We start from the raw sequence: 10,972 nt of genomic DNA on the forward strand, positions 1-10,972 counted from the left end.
CGACGTATGAACACTGTATACTCGGTGTGTTATAACCCGTGTGAAAGTTGGATAAAAAATCACTCGGGTAGGACTCGAACCCACGACCTCCTGCTTTCTAGTGCAGACGTCTTACTTCTCGACCATCGAGCTATACGTCAGTGAAGGGCAAAATCTAATTTGATCTACATTACCCAACGCCAACCCTGTTCCCAGGGTGTCGAGCAGTACGCGCCCATCACTACCTGCTCTCTCACCCTGGTATTGGATCATTTGCATGTGCATGATTTTGAACACGTATGCAAAATTGCAAATGGGGATGTGGAACAGTCTGGTGCCTGCCTGTGCGTTACATTCGCGTTTGTTTTTGTATTCGGTGTCTGGGGTAAAAACAAAGCCAAATCGTCGCAGCGCGAGCACGGCATGAGTTATGAAAACACGATTTATTTGATTAAACTGTTACGATCTAATCGAGACAACATGCAGTATCACATTTCATATTAGTATGAACTATGAACAAATTGGAAAAGAAATGAGTATTTTCGAGAAGGCGTGGACGAATGATTGCGAAAACAGGTACAGTACGTTGTGAAAAACAACACCAAGTACACGATAAAAATCCATTACTAGCTAATTGCGGAATTGAATCAGGATACAGGAAGAAAGTTACTATCCAGGGCTTACTATTGAAAACGTGGTTTGAAATAAAGTGAGCACTGGGGACATGGTTTCCCCGACACTAAATTCCACCTGATGAATAACCTGATTCGATACTGGTGTTGTTATGGAACGTGTTTTACGTGTTTCACAATCATTTTATTTATTATATCCACACCTTCTCAAAAAAAATCCTTTCTTCTCCAATTTGCTCATAATATTTTATGAATGATACTGCATATTGGCTGCTTGAGATGCATTGTGAGTAGTTTGTCCGTTCTCCTGAATAGTCAGATCGTTTTGGTCTAGTCTGGCAACTTGCTAGCCAAAGATTGCATAATGCCGTGTAGCGGCGCAGCACTATACATCTGCACACAACTCAAATGACGTGACAAACTGAACGGCTGTACACACCAGTAGTTGCACTAAACATGCCCCCAAAAATGTTTAAGGGTTCAGCTTGAGCATGTTGTCATTTTGAGAGGATGCTGCGCGCTGCGTGAGTGACAGGAGAACGATCCCTGTTTATTGAGCGAGAGCATTGTTCAGTTGGAACATGGTACAGTTGAGTTACACATAAACGGGTGCCAAAAAAGGATATAGAAATGACATGAAAACTGTAGAGTTGAACACTTGCGTATCATTTTTTTATTTGTTATTAACAAGATGAGTGTTTTTTAAAGAATAAATCACCTATGACTAGTATGTATGCAGTTCACGCGTCTTATGTATGCATATTTGTAGCTATTATTAGCGTTATTATTTCGAACCCAGCGAAATCGTTCCACGGTAAATTATTTCGTATGCATGTTGAATACTTATCTAGAAATCTTTGTGTGCCTTTCCGCGCGTTCAGGATGTGTCATTTCGAAGAAATTTGTCAAAAATGAAGACCCATACATACGTGTAGAAATACAATTTTAACGTTACCTGGACAAGTACCCAGGGTCATTTGCGTGCAAAATTATATGAGCCCTCCGAGCTACCCGTGTGATTCATGCGACACATATGATTATGGTTGTCGCTTGGACAGATTGATGGCTGTTTCATTTCGCATCCCAGATCCTGTGTGGAGGTCGGCTTTCCTTTCTGTCCATAATAAGACCTCTGGATTGTCTTTGTGGTGAACTTATTTGATATCCCATTTAATGAACAACATTAGCAAGGATCTTTTCCATGCCTGGCCTTTTGTCTTATTTTTTTTTCTTCTGATTTTAGCAGCACTAGGCAGCTGAATAAAGAGCACCATATTGTTCTAAAGCACTTTGATCTTTTTCACCTGCTTATATGTTGCTTTGCATTTAGGTTTTCTGAATAGAGCAATGAAGAATTCCTCTTGATTGGATCATGGATAGAGTGGCTGTGCACATCAAGCACATTCTTGACGAAGTCCTTGTACTGTTTCTTGCCTGTGTCTTCAAAGGTATGCAATGCAGCTATACCACTGTTTCATCCGCGCAGTTGCTACTGTCCAGAGTAACTAGATCTGAGAAATCATCCAAGAAGGGATTGGCCATTCGTCTGATGGTATCAGAGAGGCTGGCAACCTGTACCTGGGAATTCATCTGTGTTGAGAGACCCAGGCTGCTCATGGTGCTGGAACTGCTCTGGGATCCCTGTGTCATCATCGGGAAGGTATTCTTTTTCAAACTGCTTCATCAGCATGGTCATCTCTGGTCCCAAGTTCATCTATCGTCGAAAAGCAACAGGGTTTTCTGTGAGCCCCAAAACACCATCCAAACCTTTTACAATCTTGTTCTCCTGCTCGTAAGCCTGATCAAAAGAGACCGCATAAAATGTGTTTTTCGTCTTGGAAGGGGCCCAGAGAGAAATTCTTCTCTCTATGGGCCCTGATGAAGATGAGAATGAGGGTTTCATATCTCATGATCAGGTTCCAGTAACTGAAAGTAGGGCTCCTCTTCTGTATGTCGTTTCTCCAAGCCGTGGCAGACTCTTCATCTTCGGGGCCCTCGCTGCGCACGAAGGCCTCCTCTGTCTATTGTGTAGGGTCAAGAGAGTGACTTGGTGGGCGTGCCTGGTGCGAGTTAGGTGTGCTGCCTTCAGATACGCTGTGTCAGAGGATGCTACCTCTGCCTCTGTGAAGGCTGTAGTCCAGCCAAGCCAGAACTGTCCAAGACATCGCCAAGTGTATTCCAGAGTGTCATTTGTGTGTTCAAATTACCTAGCATTACCACATGCACTCGCTCACCATACAAGTTTGGCCATTTCCATTTAACAAGATTCGCCAGCTAGGGAAAACAGAGGCTGGCCAATTGTAGTGACTGGTATGTGTCCTGGATTCCAAAATTGACAGCACGTCTCTGGACATGTCATGCTTGATCATAGCAGGAGCGGAGGAAGGAGTGCACATTGTGCTGGAGGGTCTTCCACCGGAGGTTGTATAGAGGCGTGATAGGCATCCCACACAATGGCATCTCCATTGGTGAGTTCTTCTGTCTCTAGAAGTGGCAGTCCATGATCTACCCAGCTGTGTTCTTCTGCTCTGGTCTCAGCTAAGCACCGCTCGACTTGAAATACGTCAAATTCTGTCACTGCAACAGCAGTAATCTTTACACGCGTAGCTGTCAGGAAGAGGGTGCTTTTAATTTCCAGAAGGTGGTATCATAATAAGTGGTCTGCTCTCACCAGTTCAGTCTTGGTAGGCAACTGTAAAAGGCTGATTCCAGTCCCGTGGAATGAGGTTATGGTATATCTCCCCCTCTTTTGTACATGGGTGATGGGGAGTGGGCTATAATGTCATCCTCCCGCTTGTTCAGGTTTGTTTTGAACTATAACCAAAATGTGTTCAATAGCACTGAAAAATGAGACACTGAACAGGTGCAGATCCAGGAATTGTTGTTTGTTGCGGGGGGGGGGGGGGGAGGTTCATGAGCAAATCAGTGGAGAATTACTGTACACAGGTGTTTTGTTCCGACACTTGGCTCCTTAAAATCAATAGGTGGGGGGGGTGGGCTTGTAACGGTACCATACTTTAAATGAGGGCGCTGCTCAAATCCGACGATTATTAACTTTATATAACATAAAAGTGCACAAATACCCCATAACTACCCACCCCCACCCCGGATCCATGCCTGATAGAGCAAAATAGTTAAAAATGCGCCGCTTTGATATAACTGCAAGTATACCAATACATTAAGATATATCATGAACAGGCCCCTAATGTAATGTGAAGCCCCCCCCCCCCCCCCCCGCATTGTTTCGGATTCCACAGCCGGGCGATTTTGGTGATCCCCCTCCCCTACATGTACATGCCGTTACAGATTCACGCCACGGAAAATCAATATTTTGCCATCTTTCTTGAAATTAGGTGTTTTACATGATTTTTTTTCAACCCCCGGAGGGCTCATGGGCTTACATTAATTAATAAGCCCTACTGGAGCCTCGTGCCAAATTTAGTGCTTTTATCCGCCAAGTATCGGTAATCTCAAAGTATGACACTAAGCCACCCGACTAGTTGTTTTGACTAGCAAGATTGAATGATGTCCCGGTGTTCAATTCCAACACATGTACCCTCCTTCAACCCATCGCAATCTTTCAGCGAAGTCTGCAGTTGCGTCCACTTCGGCCTCAGGACATCATGTCAATGATCCACTGGAACATTCTCCTCTCGCCCCAACATCTCATGTTGGGGGATTCTCCAATCGAGTCTTGCGGCGTGCACCTGTAAGCGAAGGTCACAAAGGGCAGGAACTCATCCCAGTCTTTCTGCTTTCGCCTCAATCAGCATCGCCACTATGTTGACCAAGGCTTTGTTAAACCCCCTCAACCATGCCGTCCGATTTCGGATTATAGGCGGTTGTCCGAGTTTTCGATATGCGCATATGCCGAGAATTTGGAACATTTCCCTGAACACTGAAACTCAAAGTTTGTGCCCTGATCAGAGTGAAATTCTTGGGGCACCCCGAATCGACAGACAAACTCAGTCACCAATGTGTGCGCTACTGTAACTGCAGTAGCGTCAGGAAGTGAAAATGCTTCAATCCACTTAGTGCAGTAGTCGCCAACCACCATCACCCAACGATTACCATTGTCCGTGACGGACAATGGCCCGAGCAAGTCTAATGCTACTCGCTCCATCGGAACACCAACTCGATACTGCTGTAGCGGCGCAACCCTCATCTTGGCAGCCGACTTTCTCCTGGCACAGACATTGCAACCTCGTCCGCAGACATGCCTGGCCAGAAGAACCTGGCTTTGACTTTGGCCAGAGTTTTGCTGACCCCCAAGTGACCACTAGGTTGCCCACCGTGCAACTCAGACAAAATCTCCTTCCGGAACTTCAGTGGCAACACCAACAGCCACCGGACGGACTTCCCGTCATCGGAGTCCCAACGCCTATGCAAAACCCCTTCCCGGACCTCTAACTGGTCCCACTGTGACCAATATGTCTTGCAGGTTGCCGACAAGTGGGAGACTGTCTTCCAATCAGGACGACCATCACCGTCCTCTTTTCGAGACAGGGTTGGGTTGGTTGGGCAGCTACGCCACTATTTGCCTCATCCTCATTTACCACCTCCTCACGGCCGCATTGTTTGCATTGCTGTCTTGACAACCCATCAGCATTACCATCCTTCTTGCCGCTTCTGTGCTCAACCACTAAGTCGTACTGGGACAGGACCTCCATCCACCTTGCTAGCTGACCCTCGGGATTCTTGAATTTAAGTACCCACCGCAGTGCGGCATGGTCAGTTCTGGCCGTCACCCTGCGGCCGTACAAGTATTGTTTGAAAAACGTCAAGTACACAACCACAGCCAACAATTCTTTACGCGTGACACAGTTATTTCGCTCAGGTTTGCTGAGCTTCCGGCTTGCATTCGCAAGCACTTTTTCGTCACCACCCTGGACCTGCGACAACACCGCCCGATACCTTCACCGCTGGCATCAGTGTCCAAGATAAAGTCACTCTCAGGCACTGGGTATGACAGAACTGGAGCGGCCTGTAGCCTGCCCTTCAGCTTGTCAAATGTCTCCTGACAACTTTCAGTCAACACAAACCCTCATGATTTCTCGGTGAAGGCATGAAGTGGACTCGCCACTTATGCAAACCCCTTTATGAATTTCCGGTAGTACGATGTGAGGCCCAAAAAGTTTCTAACATCTCGTACACACCTCGGAACCGGCCAATTTGCCACTGCCTCAATCTCCTGAGGATCCGTGGCTACCCCTTCTGAGGACACAATGTGCCCTAGGTAAGTCACCGACCTCTGAAACAAATGACATTTGCTGGGCTTGAGTTTGAGCCCAGCTGCGTCTCTAAGCCGTTTTAGGGTCTCTGTCACCGAATCGACCAAACACGATGATGTCATCCAAATAAATCAGCAGGATTTCCCATTGCAAGCCGGCCATGACCTTTTCCATGAGCCGCTGAAATATCGCCGGAGCGTTGCACAGCCCAACAGGCATGCATTTCCACCGGTACAACGCGCTTCTCACTACAAATGTCGAATCGGCTGGCGTCCTCATCCAGAGCGACTTACCAGTACCCCGAAGCCAGCTCAAGTGTACAAAACCACTTCGCCCCACTCAACGCATCGAAAGTTTCATCAATGCACGGCACAGGATAGGCATCCTTGATGGTCACCGAATTCAACTTTCAATAATCAATACAGAAGCGTTTCGTACCATCCTTTTTGTCAACCGAAACAACATTTGCCTCCCGTGGACTGTCGGAAGGTTCAATCACCCCCATCTTTTCCAAATCACCGACTTGTCTCTGGATTCCCTCCTGATGGCAATACGGATGACGCCTCATCCGTTCTTTCACCGGTTTAGCACCACCAGTGCTTATGTGATGCTGGACCACGTCCGTGCGATCAATGTCGTGGTCACCCTTTGACAACTTATCCTGGAAGTCTACCCAACATTTCCGAACATCCCCATGGTACATAGCGTCTACCTTGGCTATACCCCTCTCAAATAAATCTTGCAAGTGCTGGGGTAACTCCTCGCCAGCATTTGCCACAGAATCCAACTCACCATGAATTGAACCAACCTCTACCTGGGAAATTGTTCCCGCTGTCGTCCACTCACGTTCAACTCTTTTCTCCCTTCCGGGATTGAAGACCTGCAACGGAACAACATCGGCTTCAGTCTCAACCAGTGATCTGGCCAACACCAAAACCATTCTTAGTTAGGTCACCGCAACCTTCCATTGGTTCCACCATGACCGGCCCGACCAAGTCGGCACCCTTCCAGGCAATTATATCCGGGACCACGGCCTCATGACCTGACGGAATCACCGTAGTAACTGCCACCTGTTGGCACGAGAAAAGCCATGCCCAGGATACCACTATACTTCATTTCGGCAAACACTGCCCTTACTTGGTGCGTGGTTCGACCAACTTGCACCTCCACCCAAGCTATACCAAGCACTGGCAATTGACTACCGTCAACTTGCTTCATTTGGACCTCTTCCGTCTCTAAGACTACTTATCAAAATGTCGGTGGACCCGTTGTCAATCAAACACCGACACTTGGTCCCTCTCACCATTTCATCAACAAGTAAACCATAACGAGGGCCGCGACTTGGGTTGGGCAGAGTTATTACTCGTTGCCCATCCCCATGCTTTGACCTCTTTTCTCTACAACCACCCTCGCTGTCACTGTGTCGTCTTTTGAACCCTTTTGTCCATTCAGCCTTCTCGTAGGTCCTACGGGGGCTGACTGCCGTTTCCCTGTTGTGGATGTCTCTGAAATGCCCTCTCTCGCCACACTTGAAGCACCTGAACATGCCCTGAACCTGACCCTTAATCTGAGTCGACAACGACTTTCCCAATTCAGCCACAGAATTCAATGCCCGGGCCTGTTCATCGAGACTTTTCTCTAAAGTCTCAAACCTCTGCTCTGTTCCGGAGTCAACAGCTCTCGCCAGCTTGGCGGGCTTCCGGTCAAGCAACCTTTGCTGTTCGACCTTATCAAAGTTTTCTGTCTCTAGGGCAGCCTGGACCGCTTCATCCAAAGTTTTTGGACGAGCCCTATTAATGACCCTCCCTGACTGAATGACAATCAACGGCATCCTCCTGCAACTCAGGGTATGCTCTTGCTGTCAACTCGTGAATTGCTTGCCCTAATTCCTGCAAGCCCTCTTTCGGCTTTTTGCGCCGATGTCTTAATTCGACGAGATAATTTTCACTCCGTCGGGCTGAACCAAATCTGCGCTCCAGCAGCTTGACAAGTGCACTGTACGTGTACTTGTGGACAGAGTCACCCAACAACCGTAGAGCGTCTCCCTGTTAGCTTGCTAACAACTTCGCAGCCTGCTCCTCACTCCACATATTTACCTCACGACACGACTCAAAATGGCGGAAATACTCCTTCCAGAGTACCTTCTCAATGTACCATAAATGTACCGGTCAGGAGTTATGTTTGGCCTGCGATTTGGTTGCTCCAAACTTTCCTTCCGAAACTCCAAACTTTTCCCTGGATACTCTCGTTTCAGTGGCCTTGGACCCACTGACTAGCTGCCCACTTGAGTTGAACTGTCGGCCTTCGCCTCGGTTGATCGAGTCGCGAAACTGAACAGTTCACTATGTATCTGTTTAGGGCTACACAATTCCTTATCTCCAACAAACGGGTTGGTACTCGCCTTACCCCGTCTCACACCAACCTCTGGGGTGAACGACAACAGATCCTCATTTGGACCCTATGTCTCCCTGAGAATAGGCGTCGACTGCGCTCGGGGAAACATCCCTGAGGTTTGTCCTTTCTGAAGTGTACTTACAAAAAAGCTCACCCCCTTCCCACTTTAGGGGCAAACTCCGGCTCTAACTTCTTTTGTGAGGTCCTTTTTCCACTGCAGTAATTGGGCTTCCATTCGCAGTCGTTGCACCTTGTCCTCAGCACTTGAGGTGCCAATTAGACCTTTCGAGCCTGGATCGCTCATACTTAACCTCTAAATCACCACCAAAATCAACAACACGTGAAGACCTATTGTGAAATTATATTATTAAACAGAGAAGTCACCTTAATCAATTCCAATCCCACTTCTGACACCATTTGTGGCGGGACTGTTCCCGAACCATTCCTGCAATACAGGAACACTACAGCAAGGCACAACCAATGCTGCAATACATGAACGCTATCGCAATGCAACAACCAATGCTGCACTGCCTAAACAATATCGCATTGCATAGCTCAGTGCCACTGTGGAGATATGGTTCACGCGCACGTAGCTCACTACAAAACCATGGGCCCAGCCCCAATCAACCACAATGCAGCCGCAAGTGTACGGCTAAACTGTCCAACAGTTTGCCCGCGCGTAGCATATAGCGCAAATCACCATATATCAATACACACTACAGCGAGAGCACACTCAACTCACGTTCGTACAGCTCGCTGCCACTTGCCAGAAAACTCCACGCGTACGTACGAAGCAATATACCTACGCGCATACATTGATTGCTAAGCCACGCCCAGTCAATGGCGTACTATACTACAGTTTATTCAGATTAGAATACAATAACACGAACATGTGCATAAAAACTAAACTATCCGTCACAATACTTTTCTCGTGTCGTTCTCAGTGTACGATTTACGCGTTGTGTGTCTCGGTAACAGCGCACGGTGACCAATCATCAATGCAAAAAAGTGGTTTCTTCAACGTCCGCAAAAGGCGAACACTTTACGAATGAAATCACAACTAGCATCCCAAACAGCTCGATTTGATGGGATCGCAAAAGTGGACCCCGAAATTCGTTCTCGCACGCATAGAACGGGAATAACACTAAAACGCCCAGTTGTTAAAGGATAGTTGTGCGGATGTTTATATCTTACTTTTAAATGTTATTTCAGATTCATAAACACCTAAGACAGTTTACGCATTCCTATTGGTCGAGAGCTCGTAACGTGGCCGGTCTTAAATGGATGATAAAGAAATGGCTAGCTGGTCTTAAACACTTGTCTAGTGTCACATGAAATTTAGACTCCCATGAAATCCGGTGCCTTTTAACGTTTCATTGGTTGAACGTTCACATTCCTCACGTATGCATGCGCAAAACTACCAGTGAATCAGTGTTTTATCAACCTCGTCTCCATGGTGTCAAGCAGTACGCGCCCATCACTACCTGCTCTCTCACCCTGGTATTGGATCATTTGCATGAGCAAGATTTTTAAACACGTATGCCAATCAGGAATAGTCTGGTGCCTGCAGAAAACACAATTGATTTAATTAAACTTTTACGATCTTATTGAAACGACGTGCAGTATCACATTTCATATTAATATGAACAAACTGAGAAAGAAAATGAGTATTTTCGGGAAGGCGCGGACGAATGATCGCGAAAACACGTACTGCACGTTTTGATTAACAGCACCAAGTACACGATAAACATCCATTTCTCGCCAATTGCGGCATCGAATCAGGATACAGGAAGAAAGTTTCCTATCCAGGGCTTACTATTGGAGACGAGGTAGGAAATAAAGGAAGCACTGGAGACGAGGTTGAGTGTTTCATGGTCCGAAATTCACACTTCACCAGCCCAGCTGCGTTTTCCGCGACATTGCGCAGTTTGCACGACGCGCACGCCAATGTCCTTATAAGGTAACGATTTGTTGTGGGGCATTCCATATTATAGTCAGAGGGGTGTTTCGTAAAACATGAAGTAAAATTGTTGAAACAAAAATGGTTGACAGTGTCTAGTTTGTGACTTGTTTTGATTGTTGGACCGAAAAGATTTGGTTTCTGATCGAAAAAGTATTGATGAATGGGAATACATTTGTGCTCTGTCGCCATTAAACACTCTGTTTAAGAACGGTGGGAGTCTGGAGTCTTAAACAGAGTGCTATAATACCTCTCAAACACACATTTATTCCCTTATTAACACCATCTCGTTCAAAGCGCGTTTTGTAGCCCAATTAGGCTGTTCCAGGACCTAGTGTCCCTTTTACATAAGTAAGAATTTCTTTAAAGTCGGTATACGGACGTACTTTTTTTCAAATTTTCCGGCATTTCTTTTCAGAACGAATTTTAAAGGAACATTGTTACTGTCCTGTATCAACGAATCTATTTGCTTGTTTGCATTTGCGGGTCCTTATAAAGTTTTTTTAAAAAGTGGTTCTTAATATTGCGTTAATGGCGCGCTCCAGTTCATAATCACTACAGCAATGTGCCCCTTGCTCAAAAATATGTCGGAGTTTGTCACTTAAATTACGTCTGAGGGTTGGGATTTTACTTCAAAAGTGACGATCTCCACGTACCCGGGTGTAGGGAGTGGTGGAGGAAACAATAGGACCATTATTGAGGTTGGTGCCGCGTGGCGCGCTCTGTGCGATGTGGCGCAGAACGCGGTGGTACGGTGCTGATTGTAAGTTAAAAGG

Source organism: Patiria miniata, unplaced genomic scaffold (genome assembly GCF_015706575.1).
Source record: "Patiria miniata isolate m_02_andy unplaced genomic scaffold, ASM1570657v1 HiC_scaffold_29, whole genome shotgun sequence".
NCBI classification, from domain to species: Eukaryota; Metazoa; Echinodermata; class Asteroidea; order Valvatida; family Asterinidae; genus Patiria; species Patiria miniata.